The sequence below is a fragment of the Acanthochromis polyacanthus genome, chromosome 3 (genome assembly GCF_021347895.1).
Source record: "Acanthochromis polyacanthus isolate Apoly-LR-REF ecotype Palm Island chromosome 3, KAUST_Apoly_ChrSc, whole genome shotgun sequence".
NCBI lineage: Eukaryota > Metazoa > Chordata > Actinopteri > Pomacentridae > Acanthochromis > Acanthochromis polyacanthus.
Window position 1 is genome coordinate 3,459,765 of NC_067115.1, and position 15,739 is coordinate 3,475,503.

General features: G+C 38.6%; 1 long non-coding RNA gene across 1 annotated transcript; it reads right to left on the reverse strand.

The window, feature by feature from the left end:
• Positions 1–10,559: 10,559 nt before the first annotated feature.
• LOC127533221 (uncharacterized) lies at positions 10,560–11,521 on the reverse strand. Its single transcript, XR_007941005.1, has 4 exons — positions 11,474–11,521; positions 11,071–11,144; positions 10,780–10,937; positions 10,560–10,703 (listed from the first exon to the last, which is right to left on the reverse strand). It is a non-coding gene; the product is annotated as an uncharacterized LOC127533221 (long non-coding RNA).
• Positions 11,522–15,739: the final 4,218 nt, after the last annotated feature.

Sequence of the window (15,739 nt, forward strand, 5' to 3'; positions counted from 1 at the left end):
CAAAGTTGTGCAGTTGCATTGTGTCAAGATCTGCTTGATCATTCTGTGCATCAAACTACTGATTGGAAAACAATTAGTTTCCATTTAAATTCTTCCCTCGAGTTGATTGTGAATACATGACAGTAGTGGTGGATTGATTTACCCACTGCATTGAGGTACCTTCAAAATGTCTTTCAATAGAGGCTTCTGTTGATCATTGCAAAAGAAATCTTTACAATAGAAAGGAATCACTTAGTTTTACTGGTTAACAGCTTGTGTGTGAGTGGGCACAACAAGAAAAAGCAATGGGCAATTTAACTGAAAAAAACCAAACAAAAAAAAGCCTTGGTGTTGAAAGAATACACTTTTAAATCAGTTTGTGTGTAGTATAACATCTTTGCTCCTTGAAGGTTTGTGTTATACTTCAGAAATATGTTGTTCTCAGAAGACAACATCATGCTGCTGCTGACCTGAATGACCTCAGGACAAGAATTAAAAGCAGATTTCAGGAACTAAATGGAAAATATACAATCTCACAGTTACCACCTTGTGTCAGTTTGACTTTTCATCCTGACATGCAGATTAAACTTCAAGATTTCAAGTGAAACACAAGAGGAAGACCAACAGTCAAATCATCTTCACAACAGAAGTGAGGAGGAAAACAAAATGGACACAAGTCATTCAGTGTCAGTCCAACTGTTTCATAGCTGACATTTTGACAGGAGCAGCAAAAGCAAACAATGAAATAAACAACATCTGTATTTCTTTCAGGTCAGTCTGGTTAAAGGTCTGCTACACTACATACTGGGTATATACTGTATCTCATTCACAAATCTCAGACACAATCAACTGGCTCAGAGAAAGGTCAGTGTGAAGTGACCTCCTTCAAAGTCTGAACTGTGATCTGTTTTCATGTCCAACCATAGATGTTCAATTGTGTTCTTTAGATGTGATGCACAATCAGACACATGTCAACCATTCTCTGTTCAGTCGATTCAGAAAGTATTCAGAACACCTCACTTATTATTTCTTATTAATGCGTCATGTTATTGCAAATCATGGTCGGATCTTTTCTTTTTGCTTTAATTGTCCTGTAGAGCTTGACTGGAATCCACCTGTGACAAACTTATTTCAGAAAGTCCTACACCTGTAATATTATGTCCCATAACTGATATTGTATGCCAGAATAACAAACTAGTTCTGAAGAAAAGGGACTGCAGATCTTTATGACAACAATAGGCAGAGACAAAGATTAGATCAAAGCTGTGAAACTCCTTCAAAACCTTTAGCTGGTCTTGGTAATTGTTAAATGGAAGAACTCTGGAAATAACTGGACTTTTTTTAGAATCTGCCTCAACTGATTATTCGGGGAAGAAGATCAATGGAAAAGGAAATAATCTGGATTTCAGTAACTAGACACTGCTCATCATCTGGTCTACCATCCCTGCAGTGAAACATGGTGGTGGCATCATCATTCTATGGTGGTACTGGTCAGCAGTATGGACAGGGACACTGGAAGGGACAGAGGAAAGGATCAATGCAGGTAAATAGTGAGGGATCCTTGAAGAAAACCTGCTTCAGAGTGCAGCCACCTGAGACTTGGAGATGATTTATCTTTCAGCATAAAAACATAAAGCATAGCGACAAACAGGACAATCTTTGTGTGGCATTTGTACAGGTCTCTGTGGCAAATAATTTGAATCTTTTGAGCAAAAAGAGGATTTTCACAGAATGTTCTTTGATTTATGTCTTTGTTTAAGGGACAAGGCCTTACTTTGAGTGAGACACAGCTTTAAAAAGAAGCTTTTGTTGATCTTTGTAAAATGTTTTGTGTGTTGTATAGCATCATTGCTCCTTAAATGTTTGTGTTATACTTAAGAAATATGTTGTTCTCAGAAGACAACATCATGCTGCTGCTGACCTGAATGACCTCAGGACAAGAATTAAAAGCAGATTTCAGGAACTAAATGGAAAATATACAATCTCACAGTTACCACCTTGTGTCAGTTTGACTTTTCATCCTGACATGCAGATTAAACTTCAAGATTTCAAGTGAAACACAAGAGGAAGACCAACAGTCAAGTCATCTTCACAGCAGAAGTGAGGAGAAAAACAACATGGACACAAGTCCTTCACTGTCAGTCCAACTGTTTCATAGCTGACATTTTGACAGAAGCAGGAACAGCAAACAATGATATAAACAACATCTGTATTTCCTTTAGGTCAGTCTGGTTAAAGGTCTAGTATGATATGAACTGAGACTTACACCAGAGTGGCTTTGGGACAAATTTCTGTTACAAACACTTTAATAACTTGAACAATTTGACTAAATGGGGAATTTTCACAGAAAGATCCTGAATGTCTGTCCATGTTGAAGAGAAACGGAGTTGAAAGGCTTTTGAACAAAATAACTGATGTCTTGATGTTGAGCCTACTAAAAATGTAATTTAAACAAAGGTATCACTTTGTTGAAATGTGGCCACAATAAGGAAAATGAACAATGTAGTTAATTTGTAGAAAACTTCTACAGGGACCTTCAGCAGTGGTGTAGTCCAGGGTATACGGCGGTATACGGCGTATCCCCACTTATTTTTCAGTTAGCACTGCGTATACCCACTTCTAATGCTCCCTGGTGCGCATCATTCAGTAATATCTGTGTGCCAGGTCGCCCCCTTTTCCTTAAGGATGATGAAGCCATGAACAACCCTCCTCTGCCTGTAATTGGCTGGTACATGCTACCTTCACTGATTCGATTGGTTTACTTTAGGGATGAGCCAATCAGAGGCAGAGTAGGGCGGGTCATACAGAGGAAAATTTTGCTAACACCTCTGTGGCACTCCAGTTGATTGACAGGTCTGCTTGAAAGATGCGCGGAAATGCGAGAAAGTCAGAATAAACACCTTTCAAGTGAGTGGTACGTATCGAGCGAACCTACTTTCATGGACGATATAATTCTCAGGTAAGTTTTAATATGGTTTCCAAATGAATCATTGTTTTAAACTACTGGCAACATGACAGCACATTTCAAGGAGAGGATATTTTGTCGCCAGTGGTTAAAGCTGCAGTCAATTCCAGCCATTTTCAGTACAAAAAAAATCTCTAATATTCTATTTGTAAATAAAAATATGACGAGAAATGCAGGTAATATTGGACGCGCATTGCAAGGTGCATTTCCTCGAAAACGACCAATTCGTGGATCATATACCGTCTTCAAGACATGTTTTGGACAAAATAGTTTACTGGATTGTGTTGTCTGGATGTCCAAGGTTGGATTATGGCCGTTTTTTGTGGAATATTTTTCATCTGTGTGTAATAATGAACCCGGAAATGTGAGTCGCGCTGTGTACGTTGAAGCCGTGTATAGAGAACGGATGGATGGATATTCGTTGTTTGTCGGACAAATGTGTTTTTCTCACCCGCTGTGGTAATCGCATCTGAAAGTGGTTTATACCGGCGGATTCATGAGAATCTAAGCTTTCCATCGGCGTATAGTGTTTGTATAATCGCGTTGCAGTTTCAGACATTTAGCAAATTGCTTATGCAGATCTCAAAGTGTACTGCGGGCGGAACACTGAAGCGCAACGGGTTAAACTGAGTGTCGGGCGAGTCTGACTAACGTTTTGAAAGGCTCACGTTATCTAACGTAACTCTGAAGCTAGCTAGATTTGGGATAATGTGGGAAAACCTCTTGGCTGGTAGTTGATTTTAAAGTAAGTAAAACACAAGAATGGGGACAGGTAGTTTAAGATTCGACCTAAAACAATATTGAGGTTTTATTCATGATGAAATATGAACAAGGATGCACTGTCAACTTCATATTTGAAGTATTTTATTTAAATAAATGTTCAAAAGTAACTGAAACACCGTGTTTGCCTCATGATGAATATATGTTACATTAATCCAGTTTGCTGTGTGACAGTAATAACTACAAACTGCTCCTAATCAAGTCATGATAATTTTATAATAGTGGGCAAGTAGAATGACTGAATAAATTGAATAGAGTAGTCTTCTATGTCACTGTTTCTAAAACAGGGCATTTTTCTGGACTAATTTTTTTTTTTAAAAAAGGTGAAAATTAAGAGTATACCCACTTCTCCAGGGACCACTACACCACTGACCTTCAGTGAATGCTACTTTTGTCAAATTTCAATCTCTGAAATGGTACAAATCTCTTCTGCCCTCACAAACACACCAACACCCGTCAGAACTGAATGGAGCTGAATGAACTGAACTGACATCATTCTCATGGATTACAGACTGTTCAACTCAACTTTTTACAGATTATATTAACAGTCAAAGAACAAAGAGGAACGCAGCTCACCATTTAAAAAAATAAGCTCCATCTGTAGTAGCTGAGTGAATGGAAGTAGAGAGTTCCATATATATTGTGGAGTCAGATGCTCGCTTACAGGATGTCATCTTACATGGATGACAATCATAGAAAATGGGATCACTACCATTCAAAATTCAGGTTTGCCACAAATTTGCTGCTAAAGAGAACTACCGGGGTAAAAGCTGCAGAATGTCAAACCAGTATGTTAATTTAACAGTCCAAAGGAGAACATTCTGAAGGGAAACATTTACCCATGATGCACCTGTTTATGACGCTGTACATCAACTGAAACAACTCAAAAACATTTAAGGACATAAACAGCAATTAGTTGTACAAATTTCTCTCAGTCACAGGTTAACTAGAAATGTTCAGTGTTGTTTTGTAGGATACAGGTCAGGATATAAGGACTCTGCATGTCCATTTATTCTTACCACTAAGCACGGTCTCTTCATGGAGGTGGAGAAGAAAATACTAGTAGATCTTTGGAAGACTCATGTAGTTTCTGGTCTTCTTTGTTTTAAAAATGTGACATATGAAAGAATAAACAAGAGGCTTTGGTATCAGCTGGATTTGTGGAAGTTTCCTGGGAAATGAGGAAATGCAGACCATGAGCTGATCCAGGAGCAGGACTGGATAGAACTGGTTCCACCACCTCTGTGGCCTGTTCACACAGTAAACAATGTCTGTGTCTTTGTTGGACCCTGGTTGACATGAGTCTCCTTTGTTTGACAAATCTCCAGGCTTCTTCCACGTCTCTTACTTCAGGTTAGGGTGCATTATTCTTTTCACTGCTCTTCTACCCTCCTCGGCCCCTCACAAACACACCGATGCCTTTCAGAACTGAACGGAGCTGAAATGAACTGAACTGAAATCATTCTAATGAACTGCAGATTATTCACCTCCTCCGAGCTTCTAACTGTGGAAAACAACCTTGATCATGGCAAATATAATGACTTTTAAATCACACAAACGAGTCATGACAATAACTTATAAAGTGTAATGACAGTAATAAAGAGGTATCCAGCTTTATTTTTACTAAAGTCACAACTGAAGTCTGTTTTAGGCTGCATACTGTGGAGCTGTTTGACTGTATGGAAATATATTTTTTATTTTGTTTTAAGAACAAATTCAATAAATGGGGACATTGCAGTTGCAAAAAGTAGTATAATGTAAACTAATTACCTTCTTTTAAATACTTCTTCCAGTTTTACACTTCAGCTGAGAGGCTGACATGTTTTCATTCATTCTCATCTTTTTACCAAAAACTACAATCTGCAACTCAGATAAGCAGCCATGACACAAGACAGTGAGAACAGATTTGAAGGAGCAGCACTGGGGAAGATAATGGAAGGTAAATTATACTGGTGACTAATCTGGGGCTTTTCTCCTTTAGTGGTGAATTGATGAGTAGTTTCATATTTTGTTCACAGTTCTGTGCTTCAATATTTCTGGCTTCAAAACATGTGAACATCTTTTAAGGTGAACACAAAAGACACAAGAATCACAGACATCAACTCTAGATCTGAAATCTCAGGTTTTTTGTTCAACATTTACGTTTCATTATTTCCATTTACAGTGGTGGAAAAAGTTTTCAGACACTCCATACATTTGTGAAATCTTCAAATGCAGTTTCTTTGAATACAATCACAGCCAGAATACTAAACAAATTCTACAAAAGCATTAAAAACTTAAAATTGATCTGTTCCATAACAATAAGAAATATTGAGTATTTGGTCAGTTTGGTCGAATTTAGTTTTGATATTTTTTCTTGTAAACAACAAAGAAAAATATTATTTGCATTTGTTTGTGTCTGTCTAATGCAGCCCCAATTCTGAAACACAAAAAAGATTTTTTCCACAAATACAGGGTGACACAAAAAAACGGGAACTTTTTAACAATCCAATAAAACCAAGAGTGATGGAAGAAAAATATTTTATTCATAGTAATTGAAACCTTAAAACATGCCATTTAAGAAACAATGATGGAATTTTCATTTTTTAAAATGACTTCCTGTAGGTGGCGTCCTCCTGTACGAATGCATTCTTGAAATCTGCTGTTGAGATTCCTCATTGACCGCTGCAACGTCTCAGCTGGGATACTGTGAACTTCATCCTGAATTCTCTGTTTTAACTCATCCAGAGTTCTTGGTCGAGTCGTGTACACTTTACTCTTGAGATAGCCCCAGGGAGATTCAAGAATGAACACCTTGAAAAGCTTGAACACAGAATATTAACAGAAATTTATTTCACATCCCAGGCTTGGTTCTGCATTCCTTGTTGTCAGTCAAAGGTACAGGATTAATGTTAGTAACACGCTAAGTAACTTCAGGAGCATGATGTCATGGTTTGGAAAGACCACAGATTTTTCTTGGATTTTCACTGATTTTCCTGGAACTGGATGCAAACCTACAACTGTATACCGAGAAGGAAGAGGAACAGCATACCCCTCCAGTTAAAAACAAACAAGAAAAACAACAAAGAAAATCTCTCGTCATGCTTATAAAGTGTTTTAACCTTTTTCTGTCATCAGTTACGTAATTTTGTCAAAACTCTGCCTGACGTGTTTCGACAGAGATTCCGTCTTCGTCAGAGGTGTCACTAGGTTGTGTGTGACGTAGTTAAAAACCAGCTGATGTTCACTGGGGCGATGTCAATCTGTCAAATTTTGACAGGTCGACACCGCCCCCCCACTGTCCCCTCGCCGTATAGCAACTTTAGACACCATGCTTATAAAGTGCTGCATGGATTTATAACCACACACTCACAGATGGCTAACAATTTAAGATCTAGCTTTGAAGTGTTTATCATGAACCCAGGATTAAATTTTTAATGTTAAAAAAAATTACCCACTGGCCTGAGGTGCCTTTAAAATGTCTTAACAGAAAGGAATCACTTAATTTTACTGGTTTTAGCTTGTGTGTGAGTGGCCACAACAGGAGAAGCCTTGGTGTTGAAAGAATACGCTTTTAAAACAGTTAAAGTGGTTTGTGTGTTGTATAACATCTTTGCTCCTTGAAGGTTTGTGTTATATTTTAGATATAAAATATAGAGCATTTACATATGCTCAAATTCTACTCAGGCATTCATGCAGAGGAACAAGTAGAACGTTCTGGAATGGCCGTCTCAGTCCCCAGACCTGAATATTATTGAAAATCTGTGGTGTGATTTAAAGCGGGCTGTCCATGCTCGGAAACCATCAAATCTGACTGAACTGGAGATGTTTTGTAAAGAAGAATGGTCGAAAATACCTTCAACCAGATTTCAGACCATCACTGGAAGCTATAGGAAGAGGCTGTTCTGCAAAAGGAGATAAAGTCAGAGAGGCCAGACTGAGATGGTTCAGACATATCCAGAGGAGAGAGAGTGAATATATTGGTAGAAGGATGCTGAGTTTCCCACTGCCAGGCAGGAGGCCTAGAGGAAGACCAAAGAGGAGGTTTATGGATGTGGTTAAAGAGGACATGAAGGTAGTTGGTGTGAGAGAAGAGGATGCAGCAGACAGGGTTAGATGGAGGCAACTGATTCACTGTGGTGATCCCTGAAGGGAAAAGCCGAAAGGAAAAGAAGAAGATTTCTGCAAAAGGAGGATCTACTTAATATTGATGTAATTTTTCTGTTGGAGTGCCCAAATTTATGCACCTGTCTACTTTTGTTTAAATAATTATTGCACACTTTCTGTAAATCCTATAAACTTCATTTCACTTCTCATATATCACTGTGTTCGTCGGCTATATGATGTATTTAACTGAAATTGCTGATCTGAACAACCAGTGATTTATAAAGGAAAATCTTGAAAATTATCAGGGGTGCCCAAATTTTTGCATACCACTGTATGTTGTTCTCAGAGTCATGCTGCTGCTGACCTGAATGACCTCAGGACAAGAATTAAAAGCAGATTTCAGGAACTAGCAGGAAAATATAGAATCCCACAGTTATATCCATCAGAGTTTCAGGTGAAACACAAGAGGAAGACCAACAGTCAAGTCATCTGTCAGGGCTCCCTCCTCACCTCCGTCCTTCCCACCTGACATCCCCAAATACCCCTTTTCCCATCTGTTTCCTCCCGCTCATGCTTCTCTCCCCTCTCCTGTTCCTCTGCCGCCTGCTCCCATCCACTCCTCTGCCCTGCCTGTCTCTCATCTGTTCCTCTGCCCTGCCTGGCCTGCCTATCTCCCATCTGCTCCCCTGCCCTGTCTCTTCCCTTGCAGCTCGGTGCCTGAGTGGAGTCTAGCTTCTCAGCTGACTCCACTCAGGCAATCAACCTCCTCCACGGCTCCCGGGCAGCTGACAATCATCTTGCTAACGACTCACCCCTACAATAAGTACCGGCTCAGCCTTCCACTCCCTGCCAGAGTATTAAACAAGAACCATGCAGTTCGGTTTGTGCTCGAGCCTTTAACATTTTCTGTTTTGAGTTTCTGCCGTTGTTTTCTCCCGTTTCTACTCAGTCAGCTGTCCAGGATCCCCCGCCATCCTCCTTCCCCTCCGGCTCTCCCCGACAAGCCTTCACCGGTTTCTCCTGCCTGGACCCCCCACTCCTGCCTGGACCCCCACTCCTGCCTGGACCCCCACTCCTGTCTGGAACCTCCCGCTCCTGCCCCCTGGTTTTCCCCCACAAAGCCACCATTTTCACCCCAAACAATAAATCACTTGCATTCAGCCAGCCCTGGTAGTGTGGCTTTCTGCTCGGGTCCACCAGCTCAGTCCGTGACATCATCTTCACAACAGAAGTGAGGAGGAAAACAAAATGTCCTTCAATGTCAGTCCGATTGTTTCATAGCTGACATTTTGTTTTTTTTGTGTGTGTGTGTGTGTGTGTGTGTTGTGTGTGTGTTGTGTGTGTGTATATTTATACATATATATTTATATGTATATTTATATCATTTTTACATGTATATATTGAAATTGCTTTTTATAGAACAAATTTTTATCAGTCCGATGGTGAGCTTTTTGCATCAAAATTTCAGTCTGATGTGCACCAACTAGTGTATGTTCTGGTCAGTGAAGTGGCTGTTCTATTCTATTCTATTCTATGATTGGCAGATGTTCCATTTGCAGGTGGATTTTAGGTTAACTGTCTTCTAAACTGGTGTCTTATCAAATTTACAGCTTTGAGATCTTTGGATCTTTGTGTGTTTCTCTGGAATGTTCTGCTCCTCAGTACACTACATTTGTCAGATTTGATTTTCACATTTCATTATCAATCAGTGTCAGAATCATTACAAATGAAAATGCCATTTTTCAGTCCTAAGTTTATTTTTTTTCTTTCAAACAATGGAAAATGTCTGTAAAATGTGAGACTTTTTTTTTTTTTTACAGATTTACAATTAAAATCGTGCAGCCTGTGTTTTTTCGCAGTTTTTTAGTTTTAACATGTAAATTATGTTTTCTGTGATTTTACGAATACTCCACTGTAATTTAACAAAACAGGAAAAATCTATAAAATAACACTGAATTGTTAAAACTGTTAAAAGCATACATTTTTATGGTGTATGTTTCTAGCACAGTTTAATGTGATGTCAGTAAGGGTGCATTTCTTTAAAACTATTTTCGCCACTTTGACATCAAACTGTAGCTTCACATAGAAATGTTTTGCAGCTGACAAGTTAAACATTATTGTTTTTACAACATACAACAAAATACAACCTGTGAATTTCTTCATGAAGGATTTGAGACACATTTTTTACAGATACATTTTTATTTAGGCTGAATGCAGAATTATTAGATTCAGCATTGCTCCATCAAATCTAACATCAGTGTGTTGACAGCTTTAAAACAGACTTAAGCCTTTAAACATGAACATGGCTGCAGAAGAAGCTAGAATTACTAATGTGTAAATGCTTCACACAAATCTTCAACCCGGCAGCAGAGAAGATCTCTACAATCACCAGAGTTTAAATGGACATCAAGGATCAGTGACAACAATTCAATATATGATCAAATGTGAAATATGACCACCATGTCTGCTGCTGCTCCAAAGTTAAGGCATTGAATAAAGATCATAAAAGTGTTTCCACAGAACACTGAGATGTCACAGTGGAGTTGACTTTTTCATCATTTTATCCTCTTTGGCATTTTACTCGACTCTACTCAGCCTTTGACCTTTGACCACCAAATTCTACTGTGCAGAAAGGTAAATTAGCAAAACAGTTCTTGCAAGATGGAATCTAAAGCAACATATATATGATGAAAGCATTTCAGTCTGTTTACACTTAGTCACACCTTAAAGCTTTTTATCCAGTTGTTAGGATCCTAGTGATCCAAGCATTGTACTCAGGATGGCAGAGGTTCATAAAAGCAGCTGGTTGAGCACATGCAAACTGATTATCTCCACTAAAAGAAAAGACACCGTAGATCTGGCCATTATACACCACTCCTCCCCCAGAGTCTCCCTGGAAGAGAGAGAAATATGCTTAGTTTTCCCTTTTTACTGAGATATTAATGTATCTGAAAATTATCACAACTCACATGACATGCATCCACTGTAGGGCTTTGGCCACAGAACCAGTGTTGGTAGTTTTTGTTTTGGTAAAAGTTTGGGAAATTTGTCTGCAAATGATGTCTGTAGTCTGTACAGTCAACAACTGGGATGTCTGCACAGTGGAGATCTGGTACTACACGAGGTCCTAGAGAAATCAACATAAAAAATCATTTTTAAATATTTCCATAAAATACACTGGAAGCAGAAGAGGCATTTTTATGGTTGACTATTAACTTAATATATGAAAAGTAGAACAAAAAATGACAAAACCATCTCACTCCTTTCATTATAATTATTCCAGTCCGCAACGATGGCACCATGTCCTGCTATCTCAACAGTATGATGACGATCACTATCACACAAGAAAAACAATGAAAGCAAAAGGATTAGGTCATATATTATATTAAGCATTTTACAAAATGCATTGAAATCAAGACACTGAGTCTGACTTTGAAACTGAACCTAATTTCTAGGAAACATTGTTGTCTTATTTGTCCTGCTGTGTTTCCCAGCCCTGGAACAAATGTGAGAAAAGGCTCATAGATGTTTTCTTTCATCCAAAACAAACAACATGAATGTAGAATGTTCTTTTCTACAGCAGTGCTCTGGTTGTCTGTATCTGTTACACCTATGGATAAACAGGCTTCGTATCATTTTATGCAGAAAAAACTCACAACTCACTGTCTGGGTTGATTTCCACAGTTAGGAAGAGCAATAGGCTGAATGTTAAGGTTTTAGGTTTTAGGTTTGGAGGTAAAGCTGCAGCAGCATGACGGTCATGTTGTCTGTGTTGGGTGGTGTAGATCACAGGATTTTGCTGTGATTTGGGACTCTTTGAGCCAGGCATCAACCTACCACCTAAAAAATGCAAAATATGGTCCTACATGGTGGGGTAGAAATTAAAGATAAACATTAGACAGTAAACACATGCAGCTTAATCACATCAATACAATTCCAGTTTTTCTCTCATTATATTTTACCTCATCAAGAACACTAAAACATGGATACCAGATAGAATTTATGTTCAGTTGCTACAGAATTCTCAGTATAATGTGAGTTTCTTACCTTCCTGGCAGGAGGCAGTGAGCAGCAGTCAGAATCCACCGTGGACTGATCAGAGATCCTCCACACAAGGCGTAATTCCCATTAGGTGAAGTCATTTGAAATCTGACATGGAATAACGATCACATCGATGACCTCTGATGATTCTCTTCTGCAGATCTACCACTGTGCTCACTGCAACGCCTGAAAGAGAAAGTCCTCCACCAGGTGACTTTGAATAAGATCAGAAGTTGTTTGTACTCAGAAAGCAGCACATTTACTTTCAGGGATTAAACAAGTGAGTGTCCAGCAGGGACCCCAACAGTTTGAAGATATTTACAATCAATAATAAATGTACCTCTGGTTATTACATGCAGTCAGTATGAATATATTTAACCTCCAACAAAAAGACAACAAAAAGTCCCACTCCCAGAACAACACTATAGGCCTCAAACCCCTAAAAATACTGATTTAATCTAACATGTTATGTAATTTTCCATAAATATACAGACACATATATAGTATCTCAGAAAGAATGATGATGGCATTCCCAAATAAACAAGTGACACAGTAAACTGTAATGCCTTTAAAGTAGACTGTAAACAACAGCTGAGTACCCACCGACCCACAGGAGAAGGAGAAGAAAGGTGAGACGAGCCATCTCTGTCACTGATCCTCCAATGACTGAACTACAGTAACAGTGGTGCCTTTTTAAATGTGTTCATGTTGTCCTATTGGTCTATGAGCCACCAATACCCTCATGAGAGTTTATCAAAGCAAACCCATTGGCCACAAAACTCTCCACCCTTGTGCAAAGCTTTGAAGACTTGCCAAATGTGCCCCACCCTGCATTGCATGAGGTGTTTTTTTTTTTTTTTTTATTAGATGCACAAAGTTGTGCAGTTGCATTGTGTCAAGATCTGCTTGATCATTCTGTGCATCAAACTACTGATTGGAAAACAATTAGTTTCCATTTAAATTCTTCCCTTGAGTTGATTGTGAATACATGACAGTAGTGGTGGATTGATTTACCCACTGCATTGAGGTACTTCAAAATGTCTTTCAGTCGAGGCTTCTGTTGATCCTTGCAAAAGAAAATCTTTACAATAGAAAGGAATCACTTAGTTTTACTGGTTAACAGCTTGTGTGTGAGTGGGCACAACAGGAAAAAGCAATGGGCAATTTAACTGAAAAAAACAAACAAAAAAAGCCTTGGTGTTGAAAGAATACACTTTTAAAAGTGTTTTGTGTGTAGTATAACATCTTTGCTCCTTGAAGGTTTGTGTTATACTTCAGATATATGTTGTTCTTAGAAGACAACATCATGCTGCTGCTGACCTGAATGAACACAGGACAAGAACTAAAAGCAGATTTCAGGAACTAGCTGAAAAATATACAATCTCACAGTTTCCACCTTGTGTCATTTTGACTTTTCATCCTGACATGCAGATTAAACTTCAAGATTTCAAGTGAAACCACAAGAGGAAGACCAACAGTCAAATCATCTTCACAACAGAAGTGAGGAGAAAAACAACATGGACACAAGTCCTTCAGTGTCAGTCCAACTGTTTCATAGCTGACATTTTGACAGAAGCAGCAAAAGCAAACAATGAAATAAACAACATCTGTATTTCTTTGAGGTCAGTCTGGTTAAAGGTCTGCTACACTACATACTGGGTATATACTGTATCTCGTTCACAAATCTCAGACACAATCAACTGGCTCAGAGAAAGGTCAGTGTGATGTGACCTCCTTCAAAGTCTGAACTGTGATCTGTTTTCATGTCCAACCATAGATGTTCAATTGTGTTCTTTAGATGTGATGCACAATCAGACACATGTCAACCATTCTCTGTTCAGTCGATTCAGAAAGTATTCAGAACACCTCACTTATTATTTCTTATTAATGCGTCATGTTATTGCAAATCATGGTCGGATCTTTTCTTTTTGCTTTAATTGTCCTGTAGAGCTTGACTGGAATCCACCTGTGACAAACTTATTTCAGAAAGTCCGACACCTGTAATATTATGTCCCATAACTGATATTGTATTCCAGAATAAGAAACTAGTTCTGAAGAAAAGGGACTGTAGATCTTTATGACAACATTAAGCAGAGACAAAGATTAGATCAAAACTGTGAAACTCCTTCAAAACCTTTAGCTGGTCTTGGTAATTGTTAAATAGAACTCTGGAAGTACCTGGACTTTTAAAGAATCTGCTTCAACTGAATATTCAGGAAAGGAGATCAATGGAAAAGGAAATAATCTGAATTTCAGTAACGAGACACTGCTCATCATCTGGTCTACCATCCCTGCAGTGAAACATGGTGGTGGCATCATCATTCTATGGTGGTACTGGTCAGCAGTATGGACAGGGACACTGGAAGGGACAGAGGAAAGGATCAATGCAGGTAAATAGTGAGGGATCCTTGAAGAAAACCTGCTTCAGAGTGCAGCCATCTGAGACTTGGAGATGATTTATCTTTCAGCATAAAAACATAAAGCACAGCTACAAACAGTACAATCTTTGTGTGGCATTTGTACAATTCTCTGTGGCAAATAATTTGAATCTTTTGAGCAAAAAGGGGATTTTCACAGAATGTTCTTTAATTTATGTCTATGTTTAAGGGACAAGGTCTTACTTTGAGTGAGACACAGCTTTAAAAAGAAGCTTTTGTTGATCTTTGTAAAAATGTGTGTGTTGTATAGCATCATTGCTCCTTAAATGTTTGTGTTATACTTCAGAAATATGTTGTTCTCAGAAGACAACATCATGCTGCTGCTGACCTGAATGACCTCAGGACAAGAATTGAAAGCAGATTTCAGGAACTAAATGGAAAATATACAATCTCACAGTTACCACCTTGTGTCATTTTGACTTTTCATCCTGACATGCAGATTAAACTTCAAGATTTCAAGTGAAACACAAGAGGAAGACCAACAGTCAAGTCATCTTCACAGCAGAAGTGAGGAGAAAAACAACATGGACACAAGTCCTTCACTGTCAGTCCAATTGTTTCATAGCTGACATTTTGACAGAAGCACTTTGTTGAAATGTGGCCACAATAAGGAAAATGAGCAATGTAGTTAATTTGTAGAAAACTTCTACAGGGGGCCTTCAGTGAATGCTACTTTTGTCAAGTTTCACTCTCTGAAATGGTACAAATCTCTTCTGCCCTCACAAACACACCAACACCCGTCAGAACTGAATGGAGCTGAATGAACTGAACTGACATCATTCTCATGGATTACAGACTGTTCAACTCAACTTTTTACAGATTATATTAACAGTCAAAGAACAAAGAGGAACGCAGCTCACCATTTTAAAAAAATAAGCTCCATCTGTAGTAGCTGAGTGAATGGAAGTAGAGAGTTCCATATATATTGTGGAGTCAGATGCTCACTTACAGGATGTCATCTTACATGGATGACAATCATAGAAAATGGATCACTACCATTCAAAATTCAGGTTTGCCATAAATTTTGCTGCTAAAGAGAACTACCGGAGTAAAAGCTGCAGAATGTCAAACCAGTATGTTAATTTAACAGTCCAATGGAGAACATTCTGAAGGGAAACATTTACCCCATGATGCACCTGTTTATGACACTGTACATCAACTGAAACAACTCAAAAACATTTGAGGACATAAACAGCAACTAGGTGTACAAATTCTCTCAGTCACAGGTTAACCAGAAATGTTCAGTGTTGTTTTGTAGGATACAGGTCAGGATATAAGGACTCTGCATGTCCATTTATTCTTACCACTAAGCACGGTCTCTTCATGGAGGTGGAGAAGAAAATACTAGTAGATCTTTAGAAGACTCATGTAGTTTCTGGTCTTCTTTGTTTTAAAAATGTGACATATGAAAGAATAAACAAGAGGCTTTGGTATCAGCTGGATTTGTGGA